The sequence below is a fragment of the Giraffa tippelskirchi genome, chromosome 3 (genome assembly GCF_054371585.1).
Source record: "Giraffa tippelskirchi isolate mGirTip1 chromosome 3, T2T-mGirTip1v1.2.pri, whole genome shotgun sequence".
NCBI classification, from domain to species: domain Eukaryota; kingdom Metazoa; phylum Chordata; class Mammalia; order Artiodactyla; family Giraffidae; genus Giraffa; species Giraffa tippelskirchi.
The window spans coordinates 157,129,810-157,156,608 of NC_137277.1; the positions used below are offsets into that span (position 1 = coordinate 157,129,810).

Sequence of the window (26,799 nt, forward strand, 5' to 3'; positions counted from 1 at the left end):
AACTGGTCTCTGTGCTCCCATTCTCCTCCTCCTTGGGATGCTGCAGTCAGAATGATCTGGTCATGTTATTTCTCCTACTCTTCAAAACTTTAGAATAAAATTCAAATTCTTTAACGTGAATTTCAAGATTGTGCATATCTGTGCTTATTCAAGTTCCTAGTGTCCTGATTCATCCTCCCACGTATGTGTCTTCCATTTTATCCTCACAAAATGATTTTCAGCTCCCTAGATGACCCACTTTCTCCTGTCTTCACGTGTTATTTCTGTTGCCTGAAACATGCTCTCCTTTTTACCCCTAATATTAGCTAATTCTGCCTCATCTTTCAAATCTCACCTTAGATGGTATTTCCTCTAAATATTTTTCCTTGACAACTTTCCAAACACACAAATACCCATGGATGTTTAGGCATTTCTCATACATGATCCTTTAGAACCCTCCACTTTTTACATCAGAACACTTAACACACTCTAGTATATTATAAAGTAATACCTTTTTATATGCCTGCATTCCTGACTTTATGACAAACTCTACCCAGACAGGGACTTTGTTCATCTTATTCAAGGTTGATTGTGTCTCTACTACCTGGACCACTTTCTGGCATGTAATAGGTATTCAGTAGTCATTTTTAACTGATGATAACCCAGAAGAAATAGAGCCATTCCTGCCCCCTTCACCACCATCAAGTTTCAGTCTCTCAAAATGCAACCCTCTATATTTTCTCCAACCATAAAATATGTATGTTAACTGTTTGTAGATGTTAACATTTTACTTCAGTTGTTGAGTGGCGTCCAGTATTTTTCTTTGTGATCCATGAGATTATTCTATAATAGAAGGAGTAAGAATGTAGATAGTCTATAGACAATTGATGTCCCTCAGTAGCCTTTGCTCAAAAAGGTGAAGTCACTGCTAAGCGAGACACCATAGTTGGGTAATATTTCAACCCACTTATTTGCAAATATGGACCCAATTGTTGGCCTAGAGGTAACTCAGACTGGTAACTAAGCTCCAAATTTGTGAACATGTGTGTGGGGGGACAGGGAAATTAAAGAAGTAATTGAATAATGGGGTAGAGAGGAAGAAGAGATAATTCTAGGAGAGAACTGAATGAACTCACACATAAATAAAATCTCTGGATAAGCTTCAATGTGTCATCAGTGGCCACCATGTCATGAGAGGAGTCACAGACTCCTCTTTTCCAATATTTTATTTAACCATATTTTCTTGGACCCCAGATACACAGAATTAAGATCATAGAAGTCTTTGTTCATCACATATCATATCTAAACAGCTATCATCATTTCTAAAATAGGGATTATAAGCCATGTTGTGGAGCATTCTGCTCATAATAGGCAAATCATTGAGTGCCTCCTGTGTACCAGACAGTGCATTAGGACCTTGCCCATATGCAATTATTAGCATCTTTTTTGGTAAATCATCAGAAACAGTTGGGTTGTTCAGTGTGGTTCAACATTACCCCTGAGGATATTTTGATAATAATGCAGCTGTTAGTGTCAGGAGTCCTGGGGGAAAGTGGGAACATTTACAATTGATTCAGATGTATAATGACCTTTCCCATGGAATGCAGGACTAGTAGGATGTAAAACAGGGCCTCTAGAGAAATCCATTATACAGTTAGAAGACTAGTAGAGTGCGCAGATTGGTTAATAGCAGCCCATATATTGAAGAGTACGACGATTCCAGGTATCATGTGATACCATTACTTCACCATCCACCAACCTGTTTCTCTGTTCTACTTTCAGAGAAGAGAACATTTACTGGGGCTTGCAGTTTCTTTTAGTAGAACCCCACAGGAAAGAGCTGGTGACAAAAGACATTTCCCTGCTGGCCAAGCAAGAAAAGCCCAAGAGACTGAAGTCAGGCAGGGTCAGGATCAGTACTGAGAGACACCCCCAGGTTCCCAGGAGATCCAGGGTCTGAAGGTTGAAAATGGAGTGGAAAGCAACCAGGTAGGAGGCAAAAGTTCAAAGAATCTAAAAGAAAAGGACAGGAAAGGACAACATGGGCATCAATTGTTAGGATGTGAACCAGATTAACCTCCTTCCTTTTCTTTTCCAGACTTGACTCCTACACAAACAAGTGCATACTGTACCAGAGACGTCTAAAGGGAATAATTAGGAAGAGAACAATAACAATAACCAATTACATCTATTGAATACTTAATATTATCTCATTAACCCCTTACAACAACCATATAAGGTTGATAACTTCAATAAGGCTCATTTTTTTAAACAAATAATGCTTAGAGAGGTTAAGAAGCAGACTAAAGATAAAGCCTACCACAGAGTAAGCAGCGGCTCAGAGCACTGAGAAGCAGGGGATTACTCTAAATATCTTTCTCTCTTTCTTTTATAAATAGACAGTAGCAATGAAAAAGGGAATAACCAGGGCTTTTCCACTGTGTGCTCCGTAAGTAAGTCCAATTAAAATTGTGTGTGTTTGTGTGTGTATATATGAAAAACATAAAGGAACAGATAATCGAGAGTGGGTTGTCATTATGCCATCATCATTGGGGAAAAAAATGAGAATATTATTTTTCCTTGATATTCTAGCCATCCTAACTTCAGGATTACAAAAATATGCTATAGGCATTAATAGATACCTGTGTTTAAGGAAACACACACACAGTTGTGAGGGTTCCCTGTGGAATCTTGATCTATAGTTACTGAATATCTGTGATTTGTCAGTTTCAGACATGAATCTCTCCAGTCGTGGCACAAAACCCCAGGCTGGGCTGCAACAGCTAATGAGCATTGCTGTGGGGAGCCACCTTCTTACCTCACCTGGAGACTCTCTGAGGAGTCCTTGGCTATGATGTCAGTACATGCTCTCAATGACAGCCCTCCCAGTGAGAGTCTCACTCTCCTTGACAAGAGAACTAAGAAGTTGGCGCTTTCCCAGGACCTTGCAATTACTATCCAAATATGAGAAAGTGACCTGGAGATCTTGAGGCTAGCATGAATTCTCAGTGAGCCTTTCACATTTCCAAAAGTCGCCACACAACCAGCACACTCATCCCTTGAAGCTGACTGAAGTTTTTTTCTTTGAGGCTGCCTGGGTTTTGTCTTTGAAGTTTAAACCTGGGAACAGTTATCTGCCAACCGAGATAAGCACTCCCAGGGCTTCCACGGGCAGCCAATCCTAACAAAGAGGGGATAAGACCTCTGAGTGCACTTCGCCATCTACCAAGTCGCAGTGGAAAAGAGAGTAATCAGGGTTCTTTCTACAGGGTGCTCTAAGAGTGAATCCAATCAAATTAAAAGAGAGTCAAAGAGAAAAGATAAAATAGCTTCAAAAGAGAACCCACAGCTGTAGACTTGCCTGTCAATCAGCAGGAGTCACAAGCCAATCAGAGGTGAAATAAAAAATTTTGTTTGAAAGAAAGTGCATTAGAATCAGTTGCATTCCACCAGAGTAGGGGAAAGAGAAAAAGTCAACCCATATAGGGGCAGTAAAGCTGATAATCAATCTATACATCTAAGCATATCAGTAAAGATTATATACACCCATTTGAATGCAGGATTTTTCTGTGTCCAGTCATGATTTTGGCATCCTCAAAGGCTGCTGTCCCTGATCTCGAAAAATTAGCATAACCAAGAGAATGAACACAACTCTTAAGCAGTAAGTACATGAGCTATTTCAGTAGACAAATTTAATTTAGTAATTTGTGTGATTTTTTTTTCCTCACTGATATAGCAGTATGCTTGTCTATCATAAAAAGGTAACTAAAGTCTTATGTACCTCAGTATAAGGAATTTTTATGCTTGTTTAAAGAAAATAGTGCCCAGAGTAGAATTTTCCAGGCAATACCAGCCAGTCTTTGCTTCAGAAAAGATCAGACTCCTTTAAGCAATGGAGATGCATAAACCTGTGAGCAAGAAGGAAATGAAAGCATGGAAAATCGAATACTGCCTAGATGGGACAAAATTGGTTAGCTTGCTGAAATGGAGAGGAACTTGTGACTAACTTGCTTGCAGCACCATTGGTTCAGGAATGATAGCAGTGAAGGATGCTTACTGAACACAAGTTGAATCCTTGACAATACTACGTCTGAGTAGTTTGCAGTCAGTGGGATGGACAGCCTTGTGAGGAATCTGTAGCATCTTAGAGTATCAAGTTAAGGGTTTTGAGATAGGGAGATTTTTCTGGATTATTTAGATGGGCCCAATGTAATCACAAGGACAGTTCAGAGAGAGACTGGGGTCACAGTTAGAGAAGGTGACATGAGGACAGAAGCAGAGGCAGATCTTTAGAAGCAGAGAGAGAGTGGAAAATGAAACATTGCTGGATTAGAAGATTAAAAAGAAACCACAATCCAAGGAAAACTGTGGACCTCCAAACTCGAGCAAGACAGATCAACAGATTTTCTTAGAGACTCTGAAAGGAACCAGTCCTTGTCAAATCATTTTGAACTTCTCAACTCCAAAACAGTAAAAATGATCTGTTGATATTTTTGCTCTTTTACACCACAAAGTTTATAGCTATGTCTTATAGGAGGAATAGGAACTAACACTTCATCTTCTAAAATCAGTATTTTTTTTTGAATAATCTACAACACTACAGAATACTCTGTAGCTTTTATAAGCAACAGACTACACATAAGCAGAGAGCCATGGGTATATCTTACATAAACACACTGCTGAGTGAACATTAAAATAAGAAAGGAACAAGCCTGTAGCTTAATTTATATTACAAAATGGTACTATATATTTTGCAATTTTGCATAATTAAAACGTCAGCCAAGTTGCTTTTGTGGAGAGGACAGAAATGGGAGTAAGGAGAGAATGGGAGTAAAAGCAAAACTAAAACAACTAATCAAGAGGATATGACTCTACTTTCTGTACCTCAGTTTCAAATATTTTAAAAAGAAAAAATAACAAATATACTGTTAGTCCATTCTATTTTAAAATAGGAATTTAAATTCTATCTTTCCAACAAGAGATATATGAAGGGACCTGACATTAAATTCAAAACCTAGAAGAAATTATGATTTATCCCAGCAAGAAGAAGCTCATGGAAATGTACCATATTTTATGGATAAGCATAGTCAATGAAAATTCAGTCTGTATGAAGAAAAATGTCAATTATTCTTCACTAGGCAGTTTTTTGATTCTCTTGTTTGTAATGATCACTTTATCCTCTACTCTATTACATCCTCTGTTTTTCCTTCTAGAAGTGAAATACATCACTGACCATTTTGTAAAAGTGACAGTGACTCAGTAAGAAAAATTGCTCTTTCATCTCAGTGGAATTTATCCTTTTAAAAAGGAGATCAAGTTGATATCTTGGGTCTAAGAATTATTGACTAATGAATTAACCTGATGACAATTAGATGAGAATCCTCTGAATCCACTTGCAGGTAAAACCCATAAAAAGAATGTGTGAAAGGAGAGAGGGAAGGAGGGAGCAAGGAAAAAGGAAACATAGATCTTGTAGCCACCGCCATTTTGGACTCCTTTTTCCTATTCTAGCTACCTGATAATCTCAAGTCAAAAGTATTTTTAAAAAACACAACAATAATCAGAAGACTAAAATATTTTACAGATCATATCTCAGTTGTAATTTTTAACTATACACCTAAGGAAAATTTTGACCTACTGAAACAACAAAAACTCATCTTCTATATTTTGAAAAACCCTTTTTTGTTTTTTTTTAATTAATTAATTTTTTAATTGAAGGATAATTGCTTTAGAGAATTTTGTTTTCTGTCAAACCTCAACATGAATCAGCCATAGGTATACATATATCCCCTCCCTTTTGAACCTCCCTCCCATCTCCCTCCCCACCCCACCCCTCTAGGTTGACACAGAGCCCCTGTTTGGGTTTCCTGAGACTCAGAGCAAATTCCTATTGGCTATCTATTTCACATATGGTAATATAAGTTTCCATGTTACTTTCTCCATACATCTCACCCTCTTTTTAAAGAAATAATTCTATTTTGTAGGGAGAGGTGAGCCTGGTGAAACTCCGGACAACTGATTTTGAGAAGAATTAGTTGCTGTTTATCTTTGTATAATTCAAATGAAAGCGATTTCCACGTTTTTGTGTAAAAGTCAGTTTTATCCAAACAATGCACAAATGTTGTGGATGGTACCAGTGAAGTTTTTGAAATAATTTCCTTTAATTTTAGGAGAAAATAGAATAGGCAACTTCCCAGATAATATGTGTAACTCACAAATTCCTTGGCAGTAATTTGGAAACTTTAAATGTGAGATGGATCCATGTGATGAATCAGCTGTCCAAGGATTGAAAATTGTGATATAGAGGACAGATGTCTCTTTTTCCTTTCATCTCTTATAGCTGAAATGTTCCTCCTCCATCTCACCCAAAAAGTATACACATATTCTATTCAAGAAAGAGTACAGAGAGAATAAAATTCCTCCTGTGTTAGAAAGTAACTCCGGAAGCTGCACAAGTAAACATTTCCAGGTAGAGAAAAAGAAAAAAATTATCTTGTTTTCATTTCATGAATTTCCAAGCAATGAAAACCTTGAGTTTTATAACCTTGATTGGCGCAGAAAATAGGAAAATCCTGGGAGAGCAATGGGTATATTATGCTCAAGATTGAGGCCTCAGTGGAGTCACTGTAATTTCTTCCTACTTTTCACAGAATATGATAGCTTTTTTAAAAAAAGTAAATTAATTTTCCAATATAAGCTGTTTTTGTTCTCTGGTGGCAATGATTTTCCTCAAATAAAATGAATCAAATTGCTCATCAACTATGAAAATACTCTTAAAAACATTCTGACAAAAAGAGAGATAAGTTTCAAATATTATCAGCCACTCTTCTGCCCAGAGAAGTGACCTCAAGTATACTTAAGAAATAACTAAAAAAGAAAATCCTTTGGAAATGTTTTTATCATTTTTAAAACTAGATAATGGGTTTCTTTCTTCCTTTGTTTGAACCAGCATTCCTACTGAGCACACTTTCTTTCAATACAGATTCCATTTCTTCACAAGTCGAAATTCAACTTCAATAGTTCCTACACTCTTTCTTCGGGGATCAACACTTGATGGTGGTTATACATATCCTTGAATTATTTTTTAGCTTGAAACCAAATGACCTTAACAGCTCACTTGAATCTGTGTTTCATTTGCATTTGGAGCTCCTCCTTTGTTAATTATAATAAACTATTATATTGCAATTCGAATAGATGTATTCTATCCAGGCAATGCCCATAAGAAAAAGCTCAGAAAATTTTAGTGTACAGTAAGAATGCTTCACAGTCAAAATTATGTAAAACTGACCTTTAATTATTTTTCAGGTGATAACAGTACACTAGTAAGACAATTGAGTTTAACAAGGTGTATGATTTGAATGATACAAACCTTTTTCTAGTTGAGAACTTTAGGCTGTCGACATCTGTTGACAGATCAGAATTTGGGGGATGTTTAGAATTTGCTACATGAAAGATATCATCTCTTGCTTTGCTATTCACTTTGGTCAACTGAATTCAAAATATAATAAGCAAAGGGGAGCAAAGCACTATTTTAGAAAACAAAGATGTATATAATTTTTCTGTGGAACTCTTATTTTACAAAAGAAGTATCTTGATTTTTCTCTCTCATTGTCCTTTTCAATCTATTGTTTAGGTTGGTGTTTTCTAATTATACCTAGGTAATTAAATTTTTAACTTATACAATATAATCTTAGTGAGTAAATGTCCATCTCAAAATATAATAAAATCAACTTCAGTTTTATTTTAAAGTCTGATATCTCTCCCTTTCTGTAGCTTATGCCCTATGCCATCTGAATTCTATTTCCATGTCTAGTTTCTCTGCCACAGAGAAACTCAGAATAAATTTAGAGTCACACTACTGATCTTTATATATCCAAAGACCATGACCACTTCTTTATCATTTTTTTTGTCTTCTATGTTTTGTATTAAAAGTTTGATGCAATTACGGTTACTCCCTCAAACAAGGTTTCCAAACCTTCCAAATACTAGGCACTTTTTTCTTTATTTATCCTTTATTTTTTCTTTTTTGGTCACACAGAGTGGCATGGGAGATCTTAGTTCCCCAACCAGGGATTGACCCCATACCTCCTGCAGTGGAAATACGGAGTCTTAATCACTGGACTCCCAGGAAGTCCCTTGCTGTACTTTCTAAAATCTAATGTCTATTATTACTCAGAGGAGGCTGCATCCAGAATAGGGATTAAGCAGTCTCTCCAATATCCAACAACTCCATACTATCTACCCAAGCTTTAGGGCCTCCTTCTGATTCCTTGCATTAGTCTTTAAGACAAAATTGTCAGAAGTTTGTAGAACCCTTTGGCAGTCTACAATATTTTTGTTTCCTATTAATCTGGTCTATAACTAACATGTGAGCCATACACAGGCCTACCTGATGATCATACCCTGGTCACAAAGAGGCGGACATGACTGAGTGACTAACATTTAAAATTATCATTTTGTTATAAATACTATAGTACGATAAAACATACTCTGTTTGGAAAGAATAAAGGAAGGAAGTGGCTAAGAGAAGACTTGGCGGCAGAGGGAGGATAGTAATATATGTGCCTGAAATTTCTTCCTCTGCTCTCTGCACAGAATGAAATTTCTTCCCCTCCTTGTCTCATTCCTGCCTTGGTCTCAGCTTTAGTGACTGAAGTCTGCCACCTGCAAGCTCGGGTCTGCCCAGTCTTAGTAAGGCTGGTGTGAGCCTCAAACTGTCTGAAATTGGTCAGACTATTTGAGCTCTCAACATCCTATTTTCCAATGAGTTCCAAAAAGAATTTTTTTTCTTCCAAGTCTAAACTGTAGGTTATTGATTTCTCTCCAGTTCCTCACTGAGCCTGAAACCTCACCCTGGCCCTACCCTTAGTGTACTTGCTTGAGCCATGAAATTTTTTCTAGCCTTTGCCAATTTCTTCTTTGCTGTTGAAACATCCCACTCCCATATCCTTAAGCATTGGCTAAGACCTAGCTCCAAATCTGATGGATTTTCTGGCCTTTAAGAAATCTCTTGCCTTACCATAACTATCGTCAATTTTAACAGCTGGCTATTACTAACTCCAAAACATAGTGGCTTAACCCAACATATTTATTTAGCTCATAATTCTGGGATTGAACTATTTTAGGCTGGGCTTAGCTTTAAAGCTATTTAGTCCTCAGCTCTTCACCTAAGTATTTCCTCCAAAAGATTGACCTGGACTTGTTCTAATGGCAAAAGCAGGAATTCAAGGAAGATGAAAGAAGAATTCAAGGCCTTTTGAGAGCTAGACTCTGTCCTGACACACCATCACTTCTGTCACACTCTTTGTAGCAAAACAAGCCAGCTCAGATCAATAAGTAGGGAAATTCATGAAAGGAATAACAAAAGTTTATTGGCAATTATGTCACTATATGAAGGGCTGAAAAGTTGGGGAATTTTTTATAGTCAGTATATTACTTACTGCTCAAAAATGTTCTTGCCTGGAGAATCCCAGGGACGCGGGAGCCTGGTGGGCTACCGTCTATGGGGTCTCACAGAGTCGGACACGACTGAAACGACTTAGCAGCAGCAACAATAACGTAATTAAATGACCACAGACTTACTGAGTTGCAACTCTTCTTGAGCAACTGTTATGTATTAAAATAAAATAAAATGAAAATATGTTAACCGTTTTTATTATATTAATAGCTATCGTTTTTTCAGCAATACTTTGAGCATTTTGGGGGCTTCCCTGGTGGCTCAGCAGTAAAGAATCTGCCTGTAATGCAAGAGTTACAGGAGCTGCAGGTTCGATCCCTGGGTCAGGAAGATCCCCTGAAGGAGGGCATAGCAACCCACTTCAGTATACTTGCCTGGAGAATCCCATGAACAGAGGAGCCTGGCGAGCAACAGGCCACAGGGTTGTAAAGAGTTGGACACAGCTGAAGCAATCTAGCACACATATGGAGCATTAATGTAATTTTTCTCATTTAATTTTTATCACCTCATCCTTCCAACCCAGGAATCAAACCCAAGACTCCTGCATTGCAGGTGGATTCTTTACCAGCTGAGCCACCAGGGAAGCCCAAGAATACTGGAATGGGTAGCCTATCCCTTCTCCAGCGGATCTTCCCAACCCAGAAATCTAACCCAGATATCCTGCATTGCAGTCAGATTCTTTACCAACTGAGCTATCAGGGAAGCACCTCATGAAATAGGTGATACTATAAGCAATTTGCATATTAGGAAACTATGATTCTAATAACTAATTTTCCCAAGAGGAATGTAGCTCTTAAATCTGGGAATTTGAAGTGCAGGCTACTTAACCTTTATACCTGTCCTCTTAACCATTGTATTAGAATGCTAATTTCACACTATATTATAATTCTGGGTTCACAGGAGCTATGAAAAGGTGAAAGTCTTTTCATATTGATTCTTTTCTGCCTTGAACTGAATCTCCTATGAGATTCCAAAGTTTCTGGAAAGTGAGGAGCTTGCAGGGAGACCAGTTTTACATGGTATGAAAAGCAATATGCTCACTTACCATGTACATACATGTGAAAATGAATATGGACATATACACACATATATGAATTAAGAATGAATTTTTCATTCTTGATTCTCCTTAGGTATAGCCATTCTAGGATGAGTAAATTTTTCTAGTGCTATTTATAATTTTGCCAACATCTGCTGGATTATCGAAAAAACAAGAGCGTTCCAGAAAAACATTTACCTTTGCTTTAGTGACTATGCCAAAGCCTTTAACTGTGTGTATCACATAAACTATGGAAAATTCTGAAAGAGATGGGCATACCAGACCACCTGACCTGCCTCTTGAGAAATCTGTGCGCAGGTCAGGAAGCAACGGTTAGAACTGGACATGGAACAACAGACTGGTTCCAAATAGGAAAAGGAGTATGTCAAGGTTGTATATTGTCACCCTGCTTATTTAACTTATATGCAGAGTACATCATGAGAAACGCTGGACTGGAGGAAGCACAAGCTAGAATCAAGATTGCCGGGAGAAATATCAATAACCTCAGATATGCAGATGACACCAACCTTATGGCAGAAAGTGAAGAAGAACTGAAGAGCCTCTTGATGAAAGTGAAAGAGGAGAGTGAAAAAGTTGGCTTAAAGCTCAACATGCAGAAAACTAAGATCATGGCATCCAGTCCCCATCACTTCATGACAAATAGATGGGGAAACAGTGGAAACAATGGCTGACTTTTTTTTCTGGGCTCCAAAATCACTGCAGACGGTGATTGCTGTCATGAAATTAAAATTTCATGAAATTTCCTTTCCTTGGAAGGAAAGTTATGACCAACCTAGACAGTATATTAAAAAGCAAAGACATTACTTTGCCAACAAAGGTCCATCTAGTCAAGTCTATGGTTTTTCCAGTGGTCATGTATGGATGTGAGAGTTGGACTATAAAGAAAGCTGAGAGGCGAAGAATTGATGCTTTTGAACTGTGGTGTTGGAGAAGACTCTTGAGAGTCCCTTGGACTGCAAGGAGATCCAACCAGTCCATCCTAAAGGAGATAAGTCCTGGGTGTTCATTGGAAGAACTGATGTTGAAGCTGAAGCTCTAATACTTTGGCCACCTGATGCCAAGAGATGACTCATTTGAAAAGACCCTGATGTTGGGAAAGAGGGCAGGAGAAGAAGGGGATGACGGAGGATGAGATGGTTGGATGGCATCATCGACTCAATGGACATGGGTTTGGGTGGACTCCAGGAGTTGGTGATGGACAGGGAGGCCTGGTGTGCTGCGGTTCATGAGGTCACAAAGAGTCAGACACGACTGAGTGACTGAACTGAACTGAACTGAACTGAATAAATTATATTTTTTTAAAAAATAAGTATTTATATCAAGATAATCATGGTGATTTAAAGATCAAATAAAGAAATTTCAGTTTAATATGAAAAATGCTAGTTATCCAGAGTTCTGTTTTTAATGTTAAAAACCTACCAATTAAAAAGAGCAATGATGAAAGGGCACAACCTAGAAACAAGCCATAGGTTAAACTACTGCATCATATGACATCCTTTTAATTAACACACTAAAATACTGAATCAACTGGTAATGGTAACATACAGGTGGTGACATTTCAGGGATAAATCCTAATCTAAGGGATTAATTAGCATTTATTCAAGTACATAATAATGGAGTTTTAAAGGAAAATGGATCCACTGGGCTTGTTTATTCCCTTTTTAACATATAGAGGGCATTTTAATTAACTCTATTGCTTTTAGTGCATTTCCCAGGTGCTAGAGAAAGCATTTTAGTGTCTGAACATAAGATATGAAAAGTCAATGAATTTTCTTCATATTTTTTGTTTTTTCCATTCCTTTTAAAAGATAACCATAATCTCATTTATTTTTATCAAGTAAAAAATTAAATGTGTATTAAAATATGCACAGTATATACTTATTCAAATCCTCTCCCTGGAGACAACTATTGTTAATGGATTCTGATGATGATTTTAGAACCATTCTTTGTGTCTATAAATAAACAATATATACGATTTTCTTTTAATTTTTTAAGCAAATGATAAATTTTAAATGATTTATTCTGCACACTGCTTTTTTGCTCAGTGATGCATAAAAAGGATATTGTTCCACATCACTACAAAAAGCTTCTTTGTTCATTTAGTTGGTTGTGTAGTACTCCATTGCATGGATGGAAGTATCACATTCTTCATTTAACTAATTCTTTATTGATAGGCCTTTTGGTTGTTTCTGATCTTCTTTTTGCCTTTTCTTGAACTTTATTTTATATTCCCACCACAATAATGGCTAATTTAAACATAAGCCATAGAGGGATCCTGAAAAGGTGGCAGCAAAGGAATGAATGTGTCAAAGACTGAGGGTCAGGTCAGGTGAGGAATCAGTGAACCGTCTTGACAGGGCTCTTGTAGTTGCTGGTGGCTTGGAGCTGCTGCTGGTAGACCACCGGATGGATCTTGAAACCATAGAGCCTGGACACAATCTGGTTGGTGGGCCTCTTTGTCCAGTACTTGGGTGTACTGTGAAGAGCACGTGAGGGAAACCAGTGCCAAAGTAGATGTCATCCATGTGTTGGTGCCTCAGTGACTTATGTGTGTACACATCCAAGCATTTGAGGCAGTCGAGCTTCACCATGGCCTCACCTGGGATGTCTGAAAGGCCACTGGGAAGCATTGGTTGGTTTCCACAGTACACACAGGCTCAGTAGCCAAAGTCTTCATGTTGGTACTTTTCCAACATCTGGGCAATGCCACATTTGATGAGGATGTATTGTTATTCAGTTACTAAGTTGTGTCCAACTCTTTGTGACCCCATGGACTGCAGCACACCTGGCTTCTCTGTCCTTCACTATTTCCTAGACTTTGCTCAAATTCATGTCCATTGAGTCAGTGATGCTATCTAACAATTTCATCCTTTGCTGCCGCCTTCTCCTTTTGCCTTCAATTTTTCCTAGCATCGGGGTCTTTTCCAATAATTCAGCTCTTTGCATCAGGTAGCCAAAGTATTGGAGTTTCAGCTTCAGCATCTGTCCTTCCATTGAATATTCAGGGTTGGTTCCCTTTAGGATTGACTGGTTTGCTCTCCAAGGGATTCTCAAGAGTCTTCTCTAGCACCGCAATTCAAAAGCATCAATTCTTCCTCGGTATTCAGCCTTCTTTCTGGTCCAACTCTCACAGCCATACATGACTACTGGAAAAACCATAGCTTTGACTATAAGGACCTTTCTTGGCAAAGTGATGTTTCTGTTTCTTAATAAACTGTCTAGGTTTGAAATAGCTTTCTTTCCAAGGAGCAAGTGTCTTTTAATTTTGCAGTGATTTGGGAGCTCAAGAAAATAAAGTCTGTCATTGTTTGTACTTTTCTCCCCTTCCATTTGCCATGAAGTGATGAGACCAGATGCCATGATCTTAGTTTTTTAAATGCTGAGTTTTAAGCTAGATTTTTCACTCTTCTCTTTCACCCTCAAGAGGCTCTTTAGTTTCTCTTCACTTTCTGCCATTAGAGTGGTATCATCTGCATATTTAAGGTTTTTGATATTTCACCTGGCAATCTTGATTCCAGCTTGAGTCATCCAGCCCAACATTGTGCATGAGGTATTCTGCACAGAAATTAAATAAGCAGGGTGACAATAGACAGTCTTGACATATTCCTTTGCCAATTTTAAACCAAACCGTTGTTCCATGTCCAGTTCTAATTGTTGCTTCTTGACCTGCATACAGGTTTATCAGGATAATAAGGATAAGGTGGTCTGGTATTCCCATCCTTGAAGAATTTTCTACAGTTTGTTGTGATCCACGCAGTTAAAGACTTTAGCATAATCAATGAGGCAGAAATAGATGTTTTTTCTGGAATTCCCTTGCTTTCTCCACGATCCAAACAAATGTTGTCAATTTTATCTCCTGTTCCTCTGCCTTTTCTAAACTCAGCTTTTACATCTGAAACTTTTCAGTTCGTGTACTGCTGAAGCCTATCTTGAAGGATTTCAAACATAAAGTGAGATATAGGCGGCGTGGGTCCATCTGTAAAGCATTTCAGCTGCCTACTCAATCAGGTCATTCTTGCTGGTGTTGTCTTCCACCTCCATAACCAGCTCCAGGTTCAAGATCATATGTAGTCTATAAGTGAGGCGCCTTTTCATTGAGTCCAGTGACACTGTATTTATCCTAGATGTAGTCTTCATCCACTAAACCGAAGAATTCATTGTCAAGGAGCCCAAAGACCCAGGAAATCTAGGACACCTCCTCTGACCTGCTAGCATTCATGTCAGTGACTGGACAGGAGCTGGGACCGGGGAGCCTGGGGGTGGGGTGGAGGAGGGGCCAGAGGGAAAGGAAGTTTCTGCTTCCAAGGAACCATGGTGATGGCTACAACACAGCCTGCAGACCCAACTGCAGTCTCTAATCTTTTTTATATTACAAACAATTATAACCCAGAATCTCACCTGCATCTTTTAAGTCTACTGCATTGGCAGGCAGGTTCTTTACCACTAGCACCACCTGGGAAGCCCTTTATTACAAACAATACATCAACAAAAAAAACCTCATAGGAGTCTTTCTCAAATATACAAGTGTACTCATGGGACAGATTCCTAGAAGTGGAATTGCTTTACAGAAGGAGACATGTTTGTAATTCCTGCTGCCATTAATCAAAGTGCATTCCTACCAGTTTTTACCCATTTATACTGTTACCAGCAAGTAATAGAGTGCCAGTCTCTGTATATCCTTGCAAACAAAGTTATCAAACTTTGAGGATTTTATAAATTTGGTTGACTAGAAATTTTATAACAGTGTTGTCCTAATATAAATTAATCTTATTATGAGTGTACTGAGCATTCTTTATATGCTTAATTGTATCCTTCTCTTTTATTTCATTTTAGTGGTCTTGTCCCAAACTTTTTGATTGGAAATTTAACTTCTTTATTTATATTTATTCCTATTAGTTAATATTTTAAGGGCATTAAAATATTTCTAAATATAAATAAATTTCCTCTGATCATCACATTGACTCTGTCCCTAGAATTCTTTATTATTATTATTCTTATATTCTCACATTTTTAATTTTTGATCTTATCTCATTACTTTCCCACCCATGGAACAGGGATTTTGTTATCTGAATTTGTAAAAATTTATAGTTTTACAATGTTGACATTAGGTGACATACGATTTCTACATTTAGAAAATGTATGGAAGTTTTAGGGTGGTAACATGTTAGTTTGGGCACCTATGAGAATATTATGTATTCTTTATTCTTAAAATTTAAAATTCAACCTATATCCATTACATAGCCCTTGGTAACCAAGGTGCATCTATTAGATATATCTTATTTTACTTGCAAGATGTATACTGTTACTTGTGTTTTATACATTAGAGGTATCATGGATTAAGAGTAGTGAGCATTGCACTACAGAGAATGGCTTCATATTTATCTATGTAGTATTTAATCTTAGTATGGACTTATGGTTTCTTACTATATACAAAGTATTCTAACTCATTACTGTTCTTAATTATCTTTATGTTCATATTGCTCTATATTTGGGAACTCCTTCAACCTGGACCTTGTATTTTGGGACTTCATCTCCTTCAGTGAAAACATATAAATCCATATTTTTTTTTAGCACCTCCTCACTACTCACTTTGTTATACAAGAGGTTTCAGGTTCAAGTTCTACTTTTCTTTCTCCAGCATTGGAATCAGCTATTTCTCCAAGGTATCCTGTCTCCTTTTAGTGGGGAAAAGTATTTAAAAACCAGGATATGAATGCTCTGCGTTATCCTTGCTCCTTATGCATTATTGTTTTTAGAACCTTTCAGGGGATGTATATTTATAGATATACATATCTATATAAGCAATTTTCCTAGGGAAAGAGTGAAAATAGAAAGTATTAGAATTTAAACCTAATCCTGTTCTTTTTCAAAGGCTTGCTGTCAACTTGTTTTTCCATTTATTTAATAAGCATTTACTTTTTGTTTATACTTTTTTAAAAATTTAATGTATTCAAACTGAGAAAGAAACCCACAGTATATCCATTTCTTGCACTCCCTCCAACCCTCACCTTTGGCTACCACCAATCTGTTCTTTGTATCTATTATTTCAAATGGTGAAAGTACAATAGATATATTGGTTTAAGTAAAATACATTATTTATATTGATTTTACCTGTTTGTTTTTACTTCTATTAATGTAGCTACTATAAAATTTAAAATTATGTACGTGGTCCACATACATCTAATAAACAGTGATACACTAGAGGGTAAAAGCATGAGGATCCAGAAAACAAAAACTGCCAGAGAACACTTAGCCCACAAACTTCTCTTGTTTGTCTGTGCAATGTTTAAACAAATTTAATTAGTAGAAAGCATTTTTATACATAGTAAATATATATTTTATATTACAATTTTGGAAACATTGATACCTGGCTTCTTTAGAAAAAATAGAAAATTTGGTAAAAACTCATTCATAAATTCACTTTGCGTGGCAAAAGTTCAGTGGAACTGACAGTGGCTAGGTCACTGGCCCCATTTAGAGATCTTCATTTTGCATAGCCCAACTGGCAAAAAAAAAAAAGAAAAGAAAAGAAATCACTCTACCAGACCTCTGAAGACATTCATGTTTGAAATCCTTGAGGCATACGACAGGATGATGTAAAAGAAGTAAGGATTTTATCCACTAAATTTGTTCTGGCAAATGTTCTCTACATTGAGTGGTTTCCATTTTTCTAGCTACAAAAATTGACCAACATTTTATAAGGTAGAATTCCACTGAGCATTTTAACAACTGCTCACAAATTGGGCAACAAAACCAGAACAAAGCAACATCTTGCGCTGTGGTACAGAAAATTCTAATTATATTTAATGTGGAGTCTACTCCTTTAAATACAAAGAACCTCCCAGGTCTTCTCTGCACTATTGGCCTATATGACAGGCTTTAATTAGCACAGATTTTTCACGTTCATGGATAGATTAGAAATTTAGAAGTACTTAATGGAAAAGGTCTTTTACCTTGACCAGTCTGAAATTGCAGTTAAAGGACATTTGCTTGCTCTAAAGGCTGACTGCATACAAATATATGAATATTAACACATGCATACAAAAATGAAGTTTTAGGATTTTTACCAAAGGAATATTTATTTCGATCCACTGTTAACACCCTTGAAAATGTGAGTGGCACCTCTATGTAATAATTATGAATTAAATATAACTAGATAGTTTGTTATCCATTCAGGCATCATAGCTTTACTTTTGCCTGCTGAATTAAAGAAAATGAGGTGAAAAAAATGATCTTATTCATCTTCTGCTCTAGCTTACTCCACATATGTAACTTCCAGATGTAAAAAAAAACAAAACAAAAAAAGCCAGAAACCACAATGAAATAGAACTGGGAGACCAGAAGGAGGAGCTCTCATCCTCTGAGATGATAGCAGAGTCCAACAGGGAGAAGAAAGGCCTCTCTTCTTTCCTGGCAAGGATTCAGCCAATGAAAAGCCATGGACTCTTGCTTATTTTAACTCTCCCAACTTCCTTTCCTATCTATAAAAGTATTCTCCTTCCCTTGCTCTGAGGAGACTTGCACATAGCTCACCAGGGTTGCAGATTCAGACCTGCAATACTCTGTAACTCCTGAGTAAACCCGTCCTTGCTGGAGAAATATCTGGCTTCCTGTTAGTTTCAGGTCAACATTTTGGTGGCCTGTAAGGGGGCCAGAGAAGACTCCCAAAGATTCTAGGGCTGGTGAGCAAATAGATTCGGTCCTCCACAATTGAGCCCATTGTCACTCACTGATTTTCTCATCAACCTTGAAGGTGAAGGTAGATCTTTCTTCTGAATCTGACATCATGCCCTCTTTGGCTCTGAAGCTCTCCAGGCTTCATTTGTTGTTATTGTTCAGTTATGTCTGACTATTTGTGATCCCACGGACTGCAGCACGCCAGGCTTCCTTGTCCTTCACCATATCCCGGAGTTTGCTCAAACTCATGTCCATTAAGTCGGTGATGCCAACCAACAATCTCACCCTATGTCTTTCCCTTCTCCTCCTATCTTCAATCTTTCCCAGCATCAGGGTCTTTTCCAAGGAGTCAGCTCTTCACATCAGGTGGGACAAAGTATTGGAGCTTCAGCTTCAGCATCAGTCCTTCCAATGTATATATTCAGGGTTGATTTCCTTTAGGATTGGCTTCATTTGGGGTCTATTTAAAGATTTCATCTTTCTGTTTAATGCCTTGATTTGTATTTGAGTACTTGTTTGGTACTTTTGTCTTGCTTGATATCAGACTACTTAACTGATAACCTTTAGCCTATTCCCTTCAGAAAAGGACTGCTCCTTTTAAAGTTGGCTAGCTTTTGTCAAATTCTGTCAGAAACAGGTGTTGTTTTATGAAATAGTACCCAGTTTCTCAGCCTTATCCTCTTTCTTTTTTTAATAGTCTTTCTAAACTCTTTTTTTTTTTCTTTTAATTTGCTCTTTTGGCCACACTACCACAAGGCACGTGGAATCTTAGCCCCCTGACCAAGATCAAACCTGTGCCCCTTGCATTGGAAGCACAGAGTCTTAACCATGTACCACCAGGGAATTTTCCTGGCTATTCCTTTGGAAGAGCTATTCTCTGGAATATGACTGAAAAAGCCTTCTTTATTGGTCCTCTGGAAAGGAGCTCTTTCCTTTGAATTGGCTGGGATAGGCTTGCAAGTTGTATGCATTGAGCCATTTGTGCTGCAAGCTGGTTACACAGTTTAAAAAGTATTCTTTACCCTACAGGAAAAACCTCCAGGAAATGGTATCCCCATTATCTAAGTATTAAAAGTCTTGATCCTTCCTCATATACATTTATAACTAAGTGGATCAACCTCACTAAAGGCAATTTAGAATAGCGGTGACCATTATGGGAAATTTTTGAAATTCCCAAACTCAATTTCCTTAAAACTGATTTGGACTACAACAGCCCCAAAATATTCAGAACTGAGTGGATTTTTTATTTCAGTTGGTACTTTGAGACTTTCCAAAGTTGTCAGAAGTCTAAAATTGCCTCGCCACAAAATAAGATTTTAAGATTAATTGAGGCATACAAATGATTAAAGAAAGATAAAATGAATTCCAAAGCCTCCGTCCCTTTTTCCTTTGCTTCTTTGTATCGGTCTCTGCTTTGGGCACCAAGTGTTCCCTCTCCCTTGGCTTCTTGTGGCCAGAATCAGCGATTTTCCTTCTTTCCTTTTAGACTGCCTATGCTCCACTGGAGCAGGAAATGACAACCCACTGTAGTATTCTTGCCTGGGAAAGTCCTATGGACAGAGGAGCTTGGTGGGCTACCGTCCATGGGGTTGCAAAGAGTCGGATACAACTGAGCAACTGAGCACACGTGCACACAGATGCATCCACTATATCCTCAGTTCCCTCGTGCTAATTCTCCAACAAAACTTCCCCATTCCCTCCAAACTTGTCAGAACCTGTTCCTTTAAAATTAGGCCTTCTGAGGACCCAGAGGCTAAACTGTTAATTTCTTAACCTACCAGGACTAAAACTGAAACTTCATCAAAGATTTTCCTCAAGTAACCTAAGATCCTCCCAGACTTGCTGAAAGACTTAATATAGTCATTCAAACTATCACAACCTGGTTTCTTTGACTTATAAGTCAGCTAGTGCATATGATTGCTATTGAAGGCCAGGCCTGACATTAAATGAAAATCGCTAATTGGGAAAACACTGAAAGGTCTCTAGATTTACAATTCAGATACCAGTTAGCTAACTTATTGTATGAATAGGCTTCAACAATTGCCAGGCAACTTTACTGAGCAATTTCTAGATCTTTTCCTAAACCTGTTAATTGGAACAAAACTCAGGTTTGTACACAAAAATCTGACACATCTTCTTGTGCATATTACAGTTGATTTCAGATTGCTTTTAAAGAAAATTTTGGTCTCTAGATGTTGATTTCACTCAGGTAGCTTTAACTCTAGGTTTACTAATATCCTGAAGAGAGAAATTTCCCTTCTAGAAAAAATGACCAGGATGGAATGGGAAACCGTGCCCACTCCAGATTTAATCTGGCAAACCAGCTCTCTCATACTCTGGATGAAAGAAAGATCACCAAAATTCTTAATCCTTGAGTTTAGTATATGAAGGCTCCTGAAAGAAATCAGAACCCTCTTAGTCGCTGCTCTTACTGCAAAGAGCAAAGACATTGGAAAAGAGATTATTACAAAGGTAATCTCTTTAGGCATCTTCAGCCTTTCTAAAGTCCTCTCAGTTCTCTATGATGTGATTCCAAGCAACTATGAGGCTCTTCCTAATCTTTCCTTTAAATCAGCCTAGAAAACATTTCCCCGGATTGAGGGTGAATCTCTTTCATTCCTAACAGATATCAGAGCCACAGTCTCAGTGCTCAACCCCCCTACCTCTGCCTCTGAGTACTAAAACAGTTCAAAAAGTAGGAATCTCTAATCTGTTCTCTTTTGTTTAGGTCTTTGAGAGATGCACAGCATTTTCTCCTTAATTCCTTTGCCCCTAACTGTTTATTAGACTGACACTTTCTAATGTTATACCAGAATTTCTTTTTCCCAAAAGGGGGAAATAATTCTAGGACTTGACAATAATATCAAAGACACCAAATGAATTAAATGACTCTTTGGCATCTTTTATTTGTTCTATCTCTGATGGTACAACAGCTGATTCTGGAAACATTGATCATTTGCCCCTATTGAATCAGCTACCACTTTCCTATGGACAAAATCTCCAATTAATGCTGGAAAAATTTGCAGTGCATCTTCCATCAAGATTAAATAGATCCCTGAAAACTTCTTCCCAGAATTAATTAATAGCCTGTAAATAAAGAAGCCCTTCAAGGTGTAAAGCCCATAATAGACGATCACAAGGCTCAAAACTTCATTATCCCTATACTAGCCCCTATAACATTCCCACTGTACCAGTAAGAAAATCTAAGAGCCAAGGATGGAGGCTTGTCCAGGACGTGTGAGTAATAAGCAACATAGATACTGTTGTTCCTAAGCCTCATATGTTACTAAAATCCATATCCACTGAAAGTAATTCTTTACTCTGATTTATGCAGTACATTCTTTAGTATTCCAGTTGATGAAGGTAGACAATCCTTTGTTTGTTTTCACCTGGGAAGAAAAACATTTTACAGTGATGCTGAGAGACCTCCTTATTTCTCAAAAATCCTGAAGGCTGATCTGGATGACCTAGATTTCCCTAGAGGTTCTATTTTGTTGCAATATTGCAATATGTGGATGATTACTTCTTTGTTCTCCCTCTCAACGCCCCTCCCAGAAAGACAGCTTCCTCTTACTAAGTTTTTAGCATTAAGGGGACATAAGTTTGGAAAAGAAAAATTGCCGTTTGTCAAATGAACAGAACAAGGGCACCTTTGCAACGAAGGCAGCTGTATCCCACTCTCCCAGGTTCCCTCCATATGCTTAGCGTCAGACAGTCAGTCCCCAGCACTTACCTAAATCAACAAGCCTAGAAGCACTAACCAGTCTATGGTAGTAGAGATTTTGCTTCCCTTAAAAGAACTTGAAATAGTCCTCTTGTTTTGGCTTTAAAAAGCCTACCCCATCTCCTATATCCAACCTTCTCACCCAGAGCAGAGACTCTATGCTAAGTTGGCCTTCTTGCTGGGAAAACTTCTCTATTCAGCGCTCATTCTTTTATCTCATTGTCTTTATTTTATCCCTTCAATATTTCAACAGAAAGAGGTAGAAAACAACATAGATAAATCGAAGAGGTAGGAATTAAAGAACATAGGCACAGAAAGAAGTTTGGATCTCATTTTAAGTATAAAGTCAGATTATTGAAGGGTATTAAGTGGGAAATGTGACAAATCCTATTTATATTTTAAGATGTTTTTTTTTCACTCTTATGCAAAAAGACAATGTTTGAAGATGGGTAGGAGTGAGAGAACAGGGACCAGGGATGTTATGGAGGGTGGTGTATGTGGGTGTAGGAGTAAGTCTGAATTGAATGGATGTGAGGTCAATATGTTGAATTAGTATGATCAAGCTAACAATAAACGTTGTCAATTTCAAAAATTGATGAGAAAAAATCAATATTTATTGAGTGCAAGCTACTTTATATGTTTCCAACATTGAATCCTTACATGACTCTATGAGTGTGTGATTGAGCTTATTTTATGGTTAAGAAAATGCAGACTCACACGAGTTGCCTAAAGTCACATAGCAAGTAACTGAGACCCCAGCCAGACTGAGAATTACTGTGTTTGCACTCTCACATATACAAATCCAATTAATTGCGGAGCATTGTTGACAGCCTGTTGTTTAGCAAAGTTATACACTCTTACCCAGTGAAAGGAAAACAAATGAAGACTGAAAAACATCTTAGGTCTCTGTTTACTGTTAATAAAACACTTTTTGGAGTTACAAAATTATAACTCAAATGTCTAAGGTGTTTAATTTGTTATTAGCAATTGGATTTGGAATAGATATACTTCAGTCCTATATCTAAAAGATAGCTTTAAAATTCTACATAAAGTTAATGGAGGAAGCCATATTGAATCAAGCATGTATCTCCTTTAAAAATATCCCCAGCTGGACAACTGCAGCCTCTTCAAAGATGGAAATGGGTAGGAGATAGTGGAAGAAATCAAGCCACAATCTAAATAAAGTACTATTGATTTGTTAGTAGCTTTGCTAAAGCTCTTTCTTTTGAATGACTAAACAACATGGGCACTAGTCAGGAAGATGGATTACTATCCTCATGGTTACGCAAGCAAATCACCTTTCGATCTGAACCAGTAACACTTTCTTACTGTGTACCCTACCCAGCCTTTTTGTCCTTTACCAAGGCTCCTAATCTTGGTGGATGTGAGAAAAAATTCATTTTATGTCCTAATCACACCCTGCTAGCATATTTTTCATTCCATGTGTCCTTGCTTTTTGCTTATTTGTTTGATTTTCTATTTCAAACCAAGCTCTTGGTATTTGTATCCTTTTGGTGCAAGTTGGTCATTTAATAAGGCAAATTATTCTTAGCTTTAGAATGGAAAAACAAGCACATTCTGCCTTCTGAGAGCTTCCACCAGGGCACACAGTCACCCATGCTGTGGTAGTTGGCTACTAAAATATGTCTGCCTCAAATGGTACATTGGAGTATGCGCATCCACCTTCTCAAAAACAAAGAAACTTTCAATAACCCTGGATTTCATCTTCCATTTCTTATTTTCTGCCCTTGCTTCACACCCCATTCTGGGAAGATTGCCCCAGTGGAAATGTTTTCTTTATTCCTCAACCCCCCACTTCCATGAAATTAATTAAATGATGTCATGCCTCATTTTATCTGATTTGGAAGCAATTCATCACCCATTTGCTGGCTGTATTAGTCCAAGCGATCAGCATATTAATTCATTTGTGAGAATAAGCTCAAGGGTAATTACAGTGAGGAGGTTTAATGCCTAAACGTGTTAATGTCTGTAATCAGAAATATTTTCTCAGTACAGAACAATTGTTAGACAATTACTGCTGGATATGATTGCCCTGGTAGACAACAGACGCCATGTCAGGAGGGAAATAGCAAAAGCTTGTTTTGCAAGTACTGTATTATCAGCAAGTTCTCTCTTTTCTCCCTCAACAATATTTTCTGCTATGTTCAGCTCACGTATAGCCATCCTAGTACTTACTCTTTACCTTGTTGATTAAGTAAAAAAGTTGTATTCGTTATGTAAAATGATCACAAGAGACAAGTTAGAATTTCCTGAAAGTCTTACCCTTTTCTTATTCTTTCTCTTCTGGTGCTTTGATTGCTTTCTATATAAAATTATGAACCTAATAACTTCCTTTTACTTCCCAATATGCCCTAGAGTCTCTACTACCTAATTATTTTTCCTACAGTGAGAAGATTCTTAGATCTAACTGAATATCAAGACCCAAATATTCTTAGCAGGGAGCAGCCCTTCTCAATTTTCAAGTCGCAATAAGTTGGATCAATAACAATGGGAGAACTTGATTATTGATTATCACTCATTACTTTGCTGGAGCTATTTTGAATGTGAATTTTAATTTACTTTCTATTACTTTTTTCTTTTTTTTTTTTGCTCAAAGCCTTATGATATAATGAAAAACAGAAATGAGGTCATAGTTACTGCTTTACATGGTATTGCTTTCCTAGACCTCTTGTAGGCATGTATGAAATTGTACCTTGGGCTTCCCTGGTGGCTCAGTGGTGAAGAATCCACCTGCCAATGCAGGAAATGTGGGTCCAATCGCTGGGTCAGGAAGATTCCCTGGAGAAGGAAAGGGCAACCCACTCCAGTATTCTTGCCTGGTAAATCTTATGGACAGAGGAGCTGGTGGACTACATTCCATAGGGTTGCAAAAAGCCAAACATGACTCAGCGACTGAACATGCACCCACGGGGTCATATCTAACTGCAAGGAACAGAAAAAGCAATTCAGTATCCCTTAGCAACAACTCATGAAGAAGATTGTGATTTTGATGGTGTAACTGAAAAGTCCGAAAGTAGAACAGTTTTCAGTATGTTTATATCAGCACTCTGGTTTTGCTTACTGTAATTCTCTGATCTCCACATCATTATGTGGCTTTGAGCTCAGAATGACTCTCTGTATGGTTCCAAATGGCCATAATCCCAGTCCTTGGGCTTCCCAGGTTGTGCTAGTGGTAAAAAGCCTGCCTGCCAATGCAGGAGACATAAGAGATGTGGGTTTGATCCCTGGGTCAGATCCCCTGAAGGAGGGCATGGCAACCTACTCCAGTATTCTTGCCTGGAAAACCCCATGAACAGAGGAGCCTGATGGGCTAAGATCCATAGTGTCACAAAGAGTTGGACATATCTGAAATGACTTAGCACACACACCTCAGTCCTCAATCCTCACACCTGCGTGCAGCCTTTATCTGTGTTTCCCCAACCATCAAGCAGAACTTATGGGCTCCTCTCTGATGAGTCAACAGGGATAAAACACAATTCACTGAACCAATAACTGTGGCCAAAACAATGCTGGGCACTCACTGGTTTTGGTTAAGGATGCAAATAGAACCTAAGTCTGTCACCAAGGCAAGGAAAATACGGGTAACAGAAAGGGTTTATGGCATCAGGACCTCCAGTCCCAACCAAACTGCTTGACTTGTATACCATGGAAAAATCAGAAAAGCACAGAGGTCTCGGTATACAAATAGTTTATTCGTTTGAACAAAAGTGATAGAGAAATGCTTGTAAATTTGATAAAATCAGAGATTCCAGTTTTTGAATTCTTATTTGTCTGGACTCAAAAGCAATTCAATCATCGTTCCGGATAACAGAAACCATTCTATATATTCCAAAAATGAGGAGCTTTAATATATCACCTGATGCAAAGAGCCATCTCATTGAAAAAAAAAAAAAAAAAAAAAACCCAGATGCTGGGAAAGATTGAGGACAGGAGGAGAAGGGGATAACAGAGGATGAGATAGTTGGATGGCATCACTGACTCAATGGACACAAGTTTGAGCAAACTTCGGGAGATAGTGAAGGACATGGAAGCCTGGCATGCTGCAATCCATGGGGTCGCAAAGAGTTGGACACGACTTAACAACTGAACAATGAACAACAGAGGCTTTTACTCCTGGGGAAAGGCCATGGGTGAAAGTCAGGGAAGCTGCCATATGTCGTTTCAACTTTAGCATTAAAGACAGTCATTCTCAAGGGCTCTCTGTGAATCTCACATTTGCCTGCTCTTCAGTGTGAACTACCTCTGGAAAATAATGATCTCTTCTGCTCTTCCATCTTCCAAACCTCATTTAGGAGCTTCTCACTATCCAATTCTAACCAGGAACCAAAACAGAAAAGAGATTCTGGGAAACATAGTTCCTAGCTTTTCTTTTGCAATTTCCTATAATGGAACAATGGTACTACTGAGTTGATACAGATAATCCAACACACTCAGTATGTTTAATGGTTTGTTTTTTAAAAAAGCTTCATTAAATGTTATTTATTTATTCAGCATAAAATCTACCCATTTAAACAGTACAATTCAGTGCCACACACACACAAATACACACGCACATGCACACAAAATTATCCAATAATCACCCAATCTAATTTTCAAACATTTTCATCATCCCCGAAAAGGAATTCTTTATCTATTAGCAGTCATTTCCCTATTCCCACTTTTTCCCACCTCCACAAACTAGATAACTACTAATTTACTTTCTGTCTCTATATATTCACTCACTCTGGACACTATATGAAAAGAATCATTACCATACATGATCTTTTCCTTAGTATAATGTTCTCAAGTTTCATTCATGGGTGACTTCTATAAGTACTTTATTCTTTTTACTGCTGAATAGTATTTCATTTTATAGATATATCACATTCTGTATCTTCACTCCTC

At 37.7% G+C, this 26,799-nt stretch overlaps 1 long non-coding RNA gene and 1 pseudogene across 1 annotated transcript in view; both read right to left on the bottom strand.

The window, feature by feature from the left end:
- Window positions 1-25,416, bottom strand: part of LOC145542910 (uncharacterized) — a 178,604-nt gene extending 153,188 nt beyond the window's left edge. The window contains exons 1-2 of the long non-coding RNA XR_014080246.1: window positions 25,284-25,416; window positions 24,608-24,833 (exon numbers count right to left, since the gene is read on the bottom strand). This is a non-coding gene — a long non-coding RNA (uncharacterized LOC145542910). The remainder of the gene's footprint in view (window positions 1-24,607; window positions 24,834-25,283) is intronic.
- Window positions 12,831-14,712, bottom strand: LOC145542516 (casein kinase II subunit beta-like; annotated as a pseudogene).
- Window positions 25,417-26,799: the final 1,383 nt, after the last annotated feature.